Source organism: Kogia breviceps, chromosome 11 (genome assembly GCF_026419965.1).
Source record: "Kogia breviceps isolate mKogBre1 chromosome 11, mKogBre1 haplotype 1, whole genome shotgun sequence".
Classification (NCBI taxonomy): Eukaryota; Metazoa; Chordata; class Mammalia; order Artiodactyla; family Physeteridae; genus Kogia; species Kogia breviceps.
This window is the reverse complement of record NC_081320.1, coordinates 92,151,192-92,165,392: the sequence shown is the minus strand read 5'-3', so window position 1 is coordinate 92,165,392 and position 14,201 is coordinate 92,151,192.

Here is a 14,201-nt window from a genome sequence, read left to right as displayed (position 1 = left end):
TGAGCGCTCCCTACACCCTGAACAGTGTGCTGTGACATTCCAGTGGGGAGACAGTGAAGAAACAAGCACACGTATACAGAATTGCTGTTCCTGAAAACTGCTAAGAAGAACAGGAGAGAGCAGGGCAAAGAATCGAGAGCGGCCAGGGCCTGTTTCAGATACGATGCTACAGGGCTACATGCCTCGGAGCAGAGTCCGGACGGAAGTGTGAGACGGGAGCGTGGGGCAGCAGGTTGGGAGGAACTCAAGTGCAAAACTCTAGTGGGAATAAACTTGGCACGTGTGCAGAGAGAAGGGAATAGGGGTCCAGGTGCCCACCCCCCTGCCTTGCTGGGCCTGGAATCTGGGTTGCGAGTGAGGCGGTGAACTTGATTACCTTTATGAACTTCCTCGGGCTCTGACCTTCTAGGAATCAAAGATCCCTGAGCCCGTGGGCAGCTGGACAGAGAGGGGAGGCGTGAGGACACGGATGCTGCAGGCAGCTCAGAGGAGCCCGTGCCCTGCTCCTCAGGGCAGGCCGCCTGTCCAGAACTTGATGGACACACAGTGGGACTCTGGATGGGAGCAGGCAATCGCACCGCTGCCAGCCTGGCTCAGGGGTGGAAGGAAGTGCAGCTAGCCCACTCTGAGAGAGACCCCGCGGATCGCCGAGCTCACTCACCTTCCCGCCCAAGGCACAGTTCCTTCTCTCTCAGTTTCCTAGGGCTGCCATCATGAGGTGCCACAAACCAGGTGGCTTTCAACAACAGCAATTGATAGTTTCGCCGTTCTGGAGTCTAGAAGTCTGAAATCACGATGTTGGCAGGGCCCCGCTCCCTCTGAAAGCAGCAGGGGAGAAGGCTTCTTGCCTCTTCTAGCTTCTGGTGCTTTTCTGGCAACTCTGGGGATTCCTTGGCTTGCAGCCACGTAATTCCAACCTTTGCCTTTGACGTCACATGACATTCTCGTGTGACTCTGTCTTCACATGGCTGTCTTCTTAGAAGGACACCAGTCCTATTGGATTGGGACCCACCTACTCCAGCATAACGTCGTCTTAACTCATGACATCTGCAACGACCCCAGCTCCAAATAAGGTCACACTCTGAGGGTTAGAACTTCAACATACCCTGTTTGGGGGGGAGGGGGCAAATTCAGCCTATAACACCTTCCATGTCACGCTAACAAAGGGCCTTTCAGCCTCTGATGGTCACTCCCACTGACGCAGGTGCACGGCCCTCAACGCAGTAAGCTCTCTTGCTGGAAATTTCCCTCTCCTCCCTCTCTCCCACAAATATTTATCAAGGGATTCCTACAGTCCAGGAACATTGCCAAGTCCAGGGTGCCCAGCGGTAAACAAAACCAATGGTGGGAAGCTGACATGACATCATCCTTGCCCATGGGTCCCAGGGTCCCCCTGGGGCCACACAGAACACCCTGGCCCCCGACGAAGGTGGCCCTTCAGAGAGCTGAGGGCCGCGGTGTGTTGCCCCAAGTCCCCCTCAGATTGAACACCTGTGGTTTCTTGACTTATTCCTCAAATAGAGTGAATATATATTTTATGGACCAAACTAGTACGGTTCTGGGGGTGAGCGTGGGTGCTAGTAATGATGAATGAGACAACAGGCTTAACCAGACGTGTCTCAGGCCGACCGATCCGTACGGTCACCTCATGGAGCACAGGTTTCCAGATCCTTCCCCACCCCGGCTAATCTCTTCTGGATGTTTTGTAGTCTGTCTCCTTTTAAATCATTGCTCCCAGAATTAACGACCGTGAGTGCTTGCCATAGTGGAAAAAGGCAAGTAGGCGAGGAGATCATCTTAATAAATGTGCCAAACAGCTTAACAGAGACGAGAGGGAGGTATTACGGAAACCCCAAGGAAGGAACAATGAACTCTTTCTGAGAAAGTTGGGGACGGCTGCAGAGAGGAGCTGATAGCTGCAACGGATCTTCCAGGGAGTAGAAATTTCCCATCAGGAAAGTGAAGGGCGTCTTGGGAAAGGGCGTCTTTGGCATATGCCGTGATGGAGGAGCGAGCAGGGTTCCCAGCTCACCCGCTGCTGATGGAGACTCATGTTATTTTCCCCTGGAGCCCGTGAGGGCTCGTCTGATGCTAGCTTTACTTTGGGTTAAATTATGGGCTATTATGGGAAGGACACACTTGTCCTAGATGCCTGTGGTTCTATCTGAACCTACTTCCGACCAGCCCTACTTCTGATCTTCAGATTTGTTCTAAGGAAGAAGCACCAAGATACAGGCAGACTTTGGCAAATGAGGCCTTAAGCAGCCTAATCCAGGATCCATCGCACTTCCAGGCCCCGGGGGAGTGAGTCGTTTACAAGCGCTTGCTGAGACAAGCTTCACTGATGGGTCCGTGCTGGTCTCTGGGAAGGCGAAGATCACTCGTGGTCACTGCTCTCAAAGAGGTGTAGCTACTGAGTGAGACACACACGTGCAAAGATCTTCAAGTCGTGCCAAAACACCTAAGGACTGTCACACCCCTTTATAAGTTTGCCTTATGTTTTGGGAACACAGGGGCTAGATCCCACTGGAGGAGTAAAATTGACTTTCACTGCAGAACTTCCAGGGCTTTGATGGCCAAGTGAAGCATCAGAGCTGGAGGAAGAGTGGGTGAGAGGTGTGGAAGCATGAGAAGTGCCTGGAGTAGGAATAGCCTCTGGGGCTGGCCTGTGGCGGGCAGGGCAGGGCAGGGAGGCGACCTCAGGATGCAGCAACGAGGCGCGTTGCTGGCGTAGCAGCTCACCATCGTGCCTGGCCGGCCACCTGCGTTCCCTCTGCAAGGTCTGAATGCCGGTGGGAGACTGCCTGCGGGGAGGCGAGGGCAGGAAGGGGCAGTGGATGACTCAGCCCCCCAGGCAAGCACACGTTACTGCCTCTGGCTCCACCGGTCAGCGGGCTGGGCCCTCTTCTCCCCTCCCCCTTGGAGGCGGGCCCTTTATCAGCTGTGTGCAATCGTCCTCTGAGGTGTGTGTGTGTGGGGGTTCTCTAGGGTGATGACTCGTCACAGAGCTGGACTCTATCCAGACCTAAACACTGTCCACAACCCCGGCCCATAAGCCACCAGCACATCGTCACCAGCCCTTTGAAAGTTTGGTCAGGCTCATCTTGGACAGACGCTGGGACCGAGGCTGTGGGGCCTGACAGAGGCTGGGAGAGGAGTTCAAGCCCCCAGATGGTCCCCGGCTCTGTGCCCTCCCGTCTGAGCTGAGAGAGAAATTCTGCGGGGATGCCTGGAGCTCAAGCATCACGTCTGTCCCCACTCACTTGGGTAGCGGAGACCTCCCTCTTCTCCGAGCGCTTGGTCCCCTGCAGGACCATCTCCCGGCACAGCATCCCAGTTGGGGGTCTCTGTATCTACATCACCTCCGCACTGTGAACAACCCAAGGGCAGGCAGTGTGGCTTCCTCATTTCCAGATGCTCAGAACTAGCACCCAGTAGGTGGTCTGCGAATGAGGAGGAAAAGAGGAAGGCAGTGGATGAAGGAAGGTCTGCGGAAATACCATCATGGGTTCCTGGAGATAAGAGAGGGCTGAGGAAGAGGGGAACGGGGCTGCATTCTGGGTTTGCTTTGGTTCTCGGAGGTCTCACGCATCACAAACACCGCAAAACTAAACTTGTGACTGTGTGGTTATAAATGTAAATCCAGGCACCATGCTTTATTAGATAGTCATGGTGGTTATATTCACTTTTTTCTTCTGATTTTAAAAGAAATTTAACTTAAGCCTTTTGGGGGCCCCAAGGCACTGCATTTACTGTGCCCTAACCAATAAGCCGGACATGGGCTGTGAACGGGGTAGTCAAATAGTAATGAGTGGTTCCACTCAGGCACCAGCCAATCAAAACCAGAGCAAGGGGTTTCTTGGTGGCACAGTGGTTAAGAATTTGCCTGCCAATGCAGGGGACACAGGTTCAAGCCCTGGTCCGGGAAGATCCCACATGCCGCGGAGCAACTAAGCCACAACTAGTGAGCCCGCGTGCCACAACTGCTGAAGCCCGCGTGCCTAGAGCCTGTGCTCCGCAACAAGAGAAGCCACCGTGATGAGAAGCCCGCGCACAGCAACGAAGAGTAGACCCTGCTCTCGGAAACTAGAGAAAGCCTGCGCGCAGCAGCAAAGACCTAACGCAGCCAAAAAAAATGAATGAAAACAAACAAAGAAAAAAAAAAACAGAGCAAGTTCCTGAAGGCCCCTCACTGTGCCAGACCTTACCTCTTAGTTTGCTGGATCTTGGGAAGGGTCACGGGCTCTAGAGGGAGGGGCTGAAGTGGTGGACAGAGGGGCATTTGGGGAGTGTGTCACTGTGACTCTTTACCAACTGGAATCGAAGGGTTTCAGTCTTTGAAAAATGGGCGTGGACATTCTGGTGCCTTCTATAAGCCCTGGATGGAGGTAGAAATAACAAAATCTGGTCACTGCAAAGAGGCAAGATGTCTCAAAAGGAGGAGGAGAGCCTGAATGCCAGGTTTCTGATTTGGGTAAAAGGTGGTACCATCACTGAAAGAGAGAACCTGGCAGGAGGTATAGCTTGAAGGGAAAGACACTGAGTTTAGTTTGGGACACAATAAATGTGATGGATTTCTGGGATTTCTGGGAAGTGACTTCTGTAAGCATTGAATAGATGGGTATAGTTTTTTGTGGGTTTTTTTTGCGGTGCGTGGGCCTCTCACTGCCGTGGCCTCTCCCGTTGCGGAGCACAGGCTCCGGACGCGCAGGCTCAGCGGCCACGGCTCACGGGCCCGGCCGCTCCGCGGCACGTGGGATCTTCCTGGACCGGGGCACGAACCCGTGTCCCCTGCATCGGCAGGCAGACGCTCAACCACTGCACCCCCAGGGAAGCCCATGGGTATACTTTTTTGGGAAATAAGGTGAGGATGCAAAAGGCAATCTGGAAGTTTCAGTAGGCACATAGTAGGACCTCAATCAATCTGTCCAGGGCTGAATAAGAACTCCAGGCACAAACACTTCAGCCCCAGGCTCATGGACTGATTGGAAGGACCCCAGGCAGACTGACTTCAAGGGGAAAACACAGAACATCCTTTGTCTGGTTATGGTCGAAGCAGACAACTGGAGGGCATATTTCAGCTCCAAGTACCCAAGGTGTGTGACCTGTGAGGGCCTACTGCTGTCAGAAGTCAGCATGAGGGACCGGCCAGAGCATGTCTTATTGTCTTGTACCTTGAAGATCTGGGAGGCATAAGGAGGAGAAACTGCATTTTCCAAACCCTGAAGAAATACTCATTTTCTTTTCACATCTGTTTCCTTAAGAGTCTTTTTTTCCCCACTGTGTTGATAGATATTATATAATCACATTGTTTAAATATTTGAGATGGTGATTACACCACCATTCAGTTTTAATCGCTGCTTCTGTTAACATTGTCAGACATTCTCAAGCAAAATTCATGAGGACCAAACAATGGATTGAGGGTCTTTAAAATTCAAACCTTCAGAAACTAACCAGTTTCCTAACTCAACAGCATAAATGCACAGTGAATTTATCACTTCAAGGATGTTTTCCCCTAAGGCCACATGTTAGTCTCGCCAATGATAAATAAAAATGCAAAATATCCGATGAGAATCACAAAATTTATTTTTATACAAAAATACCTTCTATAGCAAGTGTGATGCTTCACTCACCTCTCTTTGAATCCTGTGACAGTCTACTCAGTACCTACTACGAGAGCCCCATCCACTGTTGGCTGGTTCTAGCCTTCACCAAATTCTTTCTCCTACTGTTAAGACCGGGGACTCTATTCCCAGACAGTGCCTCCCGCCACTTGTAAAGTTCACTTGCTGGAGCAACACAGAAAAATGCCATTTCCAACCCGAAGATTCCTTTGAGAGCTGAGTCCTCGTGGATGGGGAAACAAACAGACTCACTAGATACCATCCTCTGCTCCCCAGTGATATATTAGGGTGAGGCTCTCGGGAGTCTGTGGTTGACTTCGTGTACCATATGGTGGTGTCATAAGTCTACAGACTTACAGGATTTGAGAAATCATTTTTATTTGTTTAATACCATGCATTTAAAAAAGATTTTATTTGTTTTATATATTTTTGGCTGTGTTGGGTCTTCTTTGTGGTGTGCAGGCTTCTCATTGTGGTGACTTCCCTTTGTTGCAGAGCACGGGCTTCAGGACTTGTGGCGCACGGGCTCAGTAGTTGTGGCTCATGGGCTTAGCTGCTCTGGAGCATGTGGGATCTTCCCGGACCAGGGCTCGAACCCGTGTCCCCTGCATTGGCGAGCAGATTCTTAACCACTGCGCCACCAGGGAAGCCCTGAGAAATCTTTGAGTTCTGAATGGATCCGTAAGTTGCTGTGGCTTCACTTAGATGTCATTCACATAAAGGAGAGTGCACCCTAAGATCTACCTAGGCCATTGTCATCTGGGGGGAGATGGGGGTCAGCGTTTGAAGAAGAGAGATAATATGCTATATTGACTATGTTAAAATCAGATTGTATATACAAGTATAAATTGATAAGAAATTTAAAAATTCTGTTTATGAGGTTTAATGCAATCTTGAACATCGCATCAGGGAACCTGAAGAGAGGTACCTTTATAAACAAATGTGCACTTCGGTCGTATTAAGTCAGATTGCGCTGGGTTAGAATTCCAGCTCTGCCACTAATTAACAGTGTGACCTTAGGCCTTAGCTTCCTAAGATGGAAAATGGGTATGAAAACAATTCACCTTGCAAGTTGAGAGTGAGGGTTAAGTGCCTGGCATTCAGCCTGGGATAGAGCAAGTGCTTGACACAGGCAGTGACTAGGGTCGTAGATTCCAATTTTACACACGAGAGAGAATGTGCATGTAACTTATTTAGAAAATTAAAGAGTAAAAACAGATATAATGATCTATTAAAATATATTCCAAAGCCATGTGTTTAAAGTGCTTGCTGATGTTTAAAATTTTGTTAATTTAAAAAGTAACATTAGGGCTTCCCTGGTGGGGCAGTGGTTGAGAGTCCGCCTGCCGATGCAGGAGACACGGGTTCGTGCCCTGGTCCGGGAAGATCCCACATGCCGCGGAGCAACTAAGCCCGTGAGCCATGGCCGCTGGGCCTGTGCGTCCGGAGCCTGTGCTCCACAATGGGAGAGGCCACAACAGTGAGAGGCCCGCATACCGCAAAAAAAAAAAAAAAAAAAAAAAAAAGTAACATTAAATTTTTTTTAATTTTTCATTTTTTAAAAAAAGTTTAAGTAAATAATAAACAATCATAGTTTTAAAAAATTCAAACAATAGAAAAGTAAATAAAAATTTCCTCATCCTCCCTCCCTTCCATCCTTAATCCCAGCCCCCAACAATTCCACTAAACAGTTTGGTGTACAACTTTCAGATGTGCCTAAAGAAGCACATATGGTGTTTTCCCTTCAAAAATGAGCTCATGCTATACGTTGTTCTACAGCTTCACTTTTTCATCTAACACTATAGCCATATATGATTCTGATGGGTTTTAAAAGAAGCTATATATTATTCTGATGGTTTTTTTTTTTTTTTGTGCTAGGCGGGCCTCTCACTGTTGTGGCCTCTCCCGTTGCGGAGCACAGGCTCCGGACGCGCAGGCTCAGCGGCCATGGCTCATGGGCCCAGCCGCTCCGCGGCACGTGGGATCTTCCCGGACCGGGGCACGAACCCGCGTCCCCTGCATCGGCAGGCGGACTCTCAACCACTGCGCCACCAGGGAAGCCCTTCTGATGGGTTTTTAAAGAAGGGTTTTAGCAGAAATAATGCCAGTGAAATGTGATGTTTTGAGTACACGATTCTAAAGAGTTGGATGAAAACAGAAGAACTCAGGTTAACATCTGACGATTGCATCCCTAAAATATGGCAGAAATCCAGACAACAGGTGGGGAAATAATCCAGATAAGACAATTTGGGAATTCATGAATGAGTAGGGATTAGTTTTGTAATATTGGCAATCACCCCTACAGTTACATGGCACTTTGTCATTTATGTCACAGTTGACTCTGACAGCAATCCTGCAAGGACGGAGGAACCAATTATCCCATTTTAAGCCCGAGAAGACTGAAGTTCAGTGAGGTGCCCGTGCATCTGGGAGGCCAGGTGTTGGGAGCGAGGTGGAGGAAAGGGGGTGTGTTGGGCTGCTTAACAAACTTGCTTTTCCCTGAGCTGACTCATTAAGGTCTCGGCCAGCAGATGGACCTAAAAAGGAGCAAAGTGACCCCTTGGCATCTGACTTGATGAATCGTGCAGAACTGGGGCTACTTCCTCAATTTCGGAGGAATGCTCTTTTGGGACCTCTGGCTTAAGCGCTGGGCTCCTCTCCATCTAAACACAGTTGTAAATGGTTCACAGTGTGTGGTGAGTGCCTCCAAAGTGCTTGCCCCATGTTAGAAATCAAATGCAGGACAGTGGAACCTACACTGGGTAGGCGTCGGGCTTCTGTCCCAACCTGGCCATGTCCACCTCTCTCGGGATGCTGTTGCCCCAGCTGCCTGAAGCGTGGCTTGGGCTAGGGAAGCTTTTCCTGGCTTGGAACTGGGGTCCCCAGGGCCTCCGTGAGGATGGAGAAGGGGGAGGAGACCTCACTCGTTCCCAGGTTCACAGAGCGAAAATCTCCCACATTCATCCTCATGGTTTCAAAGGTGAACCTTTAATAAAGGAATTATCTAAGGTTGAAGGTTTGGGTTTTAATGGAGCAGAATGAAGATGAAAAGGGCCAGAGACCCCATCTGACACTGGATGATGATGCTTAGAAAGTTTGCCAAGCTCTGCAAGCCTGTCTTCTCCGTGGAAGTTAGGTGAGATGCTGTTGGAGGAAACAGACATCCTTGGCCTCTCTGACAGCATCCATGGGGCCCCTGAGAGTCTGGCTTTCCTTGGCTCCGATTAGCAATGATGGGACTGGAAGACCCAGGTTCTCTCTGGGTCGCTCTTGACTGGTAATATTGTGGGTGGAGGTTCTTTAGTGAGCCAGAGGGGAGGAGTGGACCGGCAAAGCCTCTTCTTCCTTCTCCCTAGCCTTCCCAAAACCTTGGATTGTGAGAAATGAGTATCAGATAGAGAGAAAGACAATCTTCCCTGGAAGCCTAAGCAGATTTTGCAGAAAAGATGACACGTGTCCAGGCCCCCACCTTCAGGAGGCACTGGGAACCTTGCTTAGCTAATCTGTCTCTGCAGGAATCCCAGCCCCTGGACCTGCAGGGCGAGCTTTTTTGACGATCTTGGAGCCAGTGGCTTCTCTCAGCCCTCCACTCTCGAGAACTGACCATCTCACACTCACATCTGAACTTTTCATTCCTTCCTTGTGAAACTGAATACACCACACCCTCAAACCCCTCACAGGAGAATGGAGAGATAACTGCAGATTTCAACAGCAGCAAGAGATGAAAGCCAGAAACTTCTGCTGGTTTCCTAAGAAAGTGCTGGGGTTTCTTATTTGTGGGCTTTGATTTACCTAAGTGCTCGACTTTCAATCTGGGTTTGAAAATCCTAAAGATGTCCAGAGGTTCTTTTAGAGGGAGCCAAAAGGGGGCGGAGAAAGTGGGGCTCGGGGTTCCCTATTTCCATATCAACCAGGGCCATTCCACTTCTGCCTCATGTTTTCTAAAAAAATGTGGGCTTAGTGTAAAAGTTATTTAATTATTAATTAATTAATTTATTTATTTTGGCTGCGTTTGGCCCTCATTGCCGCACGCGGGCTTTCTCTACTTGTGGTGAGCAGGGGACATTCTTCGTTGAGGTGCACGGGCTTCTCATTGCGGTGGCTTCTTTTGTTGTGGAGCACGGGCTCTAGGCTCGCGGGCTTCAGTAGTTGAAGCACGTGGGCTCAGTAGTTGCGGCTCACGGGCTTAGTTGCTCCATAGTTAGGCACGGCATGTGGGATCTTCCCGGACCAGGGATCTAACCCGTGTCCCCTGCGTGGGCATGTGGATTCTTAACCACTGCCCCACCAGGGGAGTCTCTAATTATTGTTTTTTAAATAAAGAGTTTTAGAACTGGTAGTCTAGTGGTTAACACTTGGAGCTTCCACTGCAGGGGGCTCAATCCTGCCGTGGAATTTTGGTGCTAAAACCAAATTTGAAAACCACAGGTCTGTCGCCTCACTCTTCTATGGGGTGCTGGTCCTGACAGTCTACATGTATATAGAGCTCAGTCTTGTTTTGGGAGAACAGAGAAATTCATTCGCTCATTCCATTAACATTTATTGAGCACTTCCTTTGTGCCAGGTACAACTATGCCCTGTGAAAAATAAAAAGTTCTAATAAATGCCCCCCTTGCCCTTGAGGAAGTTGTCTAGTGCTGAATGGTACAGGTTACAGGCCATGGCAGGTGGTTCAGAGGAGCGAAAAGCATGAGGGCTGCAAGGCAGGCCTGGGTTTCCATCCTTGAGTGATCTGATTCCTAAGAGCTGTAGCCATGGACACAGCTGACTTCAAAACAACTCTCTTTCTAGACTTATTTTCAGTATCTTCAGCTTATGAGCCTTCTTTGAGGAGCAGCCACTTTAGTTTCTTTTTCCTAAATCATTTTGTCCAGTGAGGGTCACTTTAATCCGATCAGAGGTTTTAACAAAGGGTATTAGAGCTGTGCTCTTGATTTGTTTCTTCCCTTCTTCTTCTTTTTTTTTTTTTTTTTTCTATGAAGGGCTGCTTCTCTAATAAGGATGATGTAACATGTAAAGAGAGCAAAAATTAAACCTTTGTTATATTGAGCCACTGAGATTTCGGGGTTCTTTGTTGCTACAGCATAACCTCATCCATCCTGACTAATACATTTATCTACTCTTATATCATGGGAAAACTCCTGTTTCTCATCCCATAGCTTAAATGCCTCCCAGTCTGTGAAGTCATGGTCCACTCACTCCCCCAGATGGAGGTGAAGGGTCTTTCTTCTGTGTACACAATATATTATAACATATAATAAGTTTACCTGAACTTTTCTGTGTCTTTGTCTATCATCCGCACTGGCTCATAAATGCCTTAAGAGCAGAAGTTATATATATGTATTTATTGATAGACTGAATGAATGCAAGTATAGAATTTGGAAATTGCTTCTTAAAGCCTAGCGTTTATTGCTCATTTCTTAGCTGCAAAGACACAATCTGTCACTGTATAAGTGACAAGGTGCAATTGTCAACATCTGCCCGACAACTCGGGTTAGGTATGAAAGTTTGAAATCAAGGGGATTAGAAAAGAGGGTCTGTAAGGTTTCTCTAGGCACTCTAACAGCCAGTGTCCTGTGAACAATGCTAAACCAGACGGAAACCCTCATCAGCAAGTGGCAGGGAATATAGCAGTCTTCCACGCTGAAACAATTTGTTAGCATTTACAAGTTCCCATTTTCTGTATTTTAACTTCTAATTGGTTTCCTCTTTTGTGCTAAGAATGCCATCTGTCCCTTTGACAGGTTTTTGGATTTGATACCACTTACCAGGAAATATGACCATCACTGTAAGATGATTCTAAAGTGTCCATCCCAAACAGCCCAGCTTTAGTAACTTCACACAGAATCCTCACTATTCCTGTGTAGAAATTTCACCATTTTTCAAGCAGTTGCACCTCCACATTTTCTAGGAGTTCATAATATAATGCAAGGTACGTGGCCTTTTGATTCCAAATCTCTTATCTGCTCCCTTGCAGTAAAACGGATATTATTATCCCTATTTGCAGATGAGAAAACTGAGGCTCTGGAAGTGGACTTGTCTAGGATATGGAAACAACATAGTACCAGGACATTAAACTTCATTTCTGAATCTAAACCCACTTCTCTACAGATATCATTTCCACTTTGTGGAATAGCAGCAGAGATAAAATTCATTATTCCCATTTAACGAACCAAGTAACTGAGGCCAAAACAAGTTAAATGACCAATGTGAGATGCTTCAACAGTTAATTCATAGCTCTAGGCTTGGAGAACTCCAATCCTCTCCCCTGTGGTCTTGTGCTCTCACTGTTACTTCCTCACCCTACTTTGACTTTGCATGACCTTCCTGCAAGACCAAAGTTACCTGGGTTGTGGACAAGCTAAGAGGGAGGGAGAGCCACCCAGGGGAAGTACTGGTTGGAGAAAGGATTATTGACTAGTTCCAGAAAATCAGAGGACCAACTTTAGAAGGCTCAACCTGGAGCCCAGGTGCTGTGGTCTGTTGGTGTAGGATTTGCTGAGTCCCTGTAAGCAGGTTGGAGTTGGGACAAGAGAGCACTAACTTCTTCTGAGCATGCATTATAAAGCAGGCACTTTAGGGATGCTTCTCTACTTAGTCCACAGGGAATGCTAATTTAATTTAAAGACGATGAAATGGGAGCGGCTGCCTGGATTGGCTCATCTGACAGAGCTCAACTGGGCTGTCTGTGGTGGGGAAGGCTTCTTCTACTCTGGAACTGCTAATCTTGTTAGAAGAGCCACACCTACACGTGAACCCGATAAAGAACACAGCTGGATAATGCTAGCTGGCGGTCCACAAAGAATGGAGATTTGGATGGGAGAGTGTAGTTGGGGCGAAGAACATAGCATTCCTTCTTGGAGAGTCTCCAGCTGATTTTTGAGGACAGAATTTGAAGCAGAAAAGAAAAAGGCGTTCCAGGCCAGAAGTAGCAGTGGGGCCTGTTACTCATCACTATTTAAACACAGGAACCCCCCCCCCCCATCACACCCCACCCTCAGGCAGATATTAGGGTGGGTCTGGGCTGTAGGGGATGACTCCAGAATTAAAGGAAATAGAGATTAGCAAGAACCAATGAATGGGCAAATCAGCCATCTGCTCTGTAACCACCAGAAGAGATCTGAAAACCTCAGCTGAGGAAATCTGGACACACCCAACCAAATTAAATCAGTGAGACGGGAAAGTAGTCCCAGAAAAAGAAGATGGGATGTAGGAAGTGCTGCTCTTTCTAAGGGGCAGTGCCAAATGGACTTGAAGACCTGATCTGGAGTCAGAATCCCTTGTGGCTCTTACTGGCCCCCGCTAAGACTGGGTTCCCCTCCGTGCAAACTCTCTGATGTAGACGATTCAAGTTTAAGGTCTACAAAGTGGAGGCTTCTTTGCCTCCCCCACCGCTCAGAGCCAGGCCCTGAGCAACTTGCCTGTCTCCCAGGACAGTTTTCCCATCTTGCCTTTTAGCATCAAGAAAAGCAGGTAAATGGAAATTCTAACTCTAAGGCAACAACCACCCACGGAGCTCTTTGCAGTTGGCAAGCCATTTTTACTCACCCCCATCTTTGTGCTTTCCCCAAGTCCCTGTAACATACTAAGCCTGAAAGAAGGTTTCCTATGGAGGCGGGGGGTATCTGAGCTGCCTCAAAGGATTGAAATCAGTCTTCGAGAGGACTACAGAGCCTGTTGGACACTTCTCATTTTCTAGATCTGTAATTCAATTACTGGCACTCAATGAGGATAATTTTTGTTTTAAACATAATTGTGGACTTCCCTCATGGCGCAGTGGTTAAGAATCCGCCTGCCAACGCAGGGGACACGGGTTTGATCCCTGGTCCAGGAAGATCCCACATGCCGCGGAGCAACTAAGACTATGCGCCACAACTACTGAGCCTGTGCTCTAGAGCCCGCGAGCCACAACTGCGGAGCCCATGTACCTAGATCCCGTGCTCCACAAGAGAGACCACCGCAGGGAGAAGCCCACACATCGAAATGAAGGGTAGCCCCCCCTCACCGCAACTGGAGAAAGTCCACGGGCAGCAACGAAGACCCAATGCAGCCAAAAATAAATAAATAAATAAATAAATTAATTAATTAAACATAATTGTGCCATTACCAATAAAACTGCCCACCCCCAAAACTCTCAATGCTGGATCTCAAATTTTCCTCCAGCCTCAGAAGTCAAAAAAATATATGTCTTGCCTTGGGCACATCCAACATCATATACTCAAATGGCTTTGGTTGGCTTGATTCTAATCCTAATTAAACCAGTTCCATTTTGTCTCTAATAACCTACTCAGCTGACTCAGTTCAGCACTAGTTTGGTTTGAAAGAATGCCGACCAGCCTGGGAGACAAAAGAGAACTTGGGAGGATGATTTTAGGCTTTGTAAAAGGATCCTTTACTTCCCCCAAATGATCAGCTTAATGACGAGCTTTCCTGGGGAGTAACAAAAATATTGTTTTGAAAAATAACCAAAACAAAAAATTAAATTTGCTCATAATTCCACTGGTTCAAAAATATTTCCTAAAGAGGAAAGTTTCTCCCTTCACCTGATTCCTTTCTTCAAAGTAAACCACTAATGAA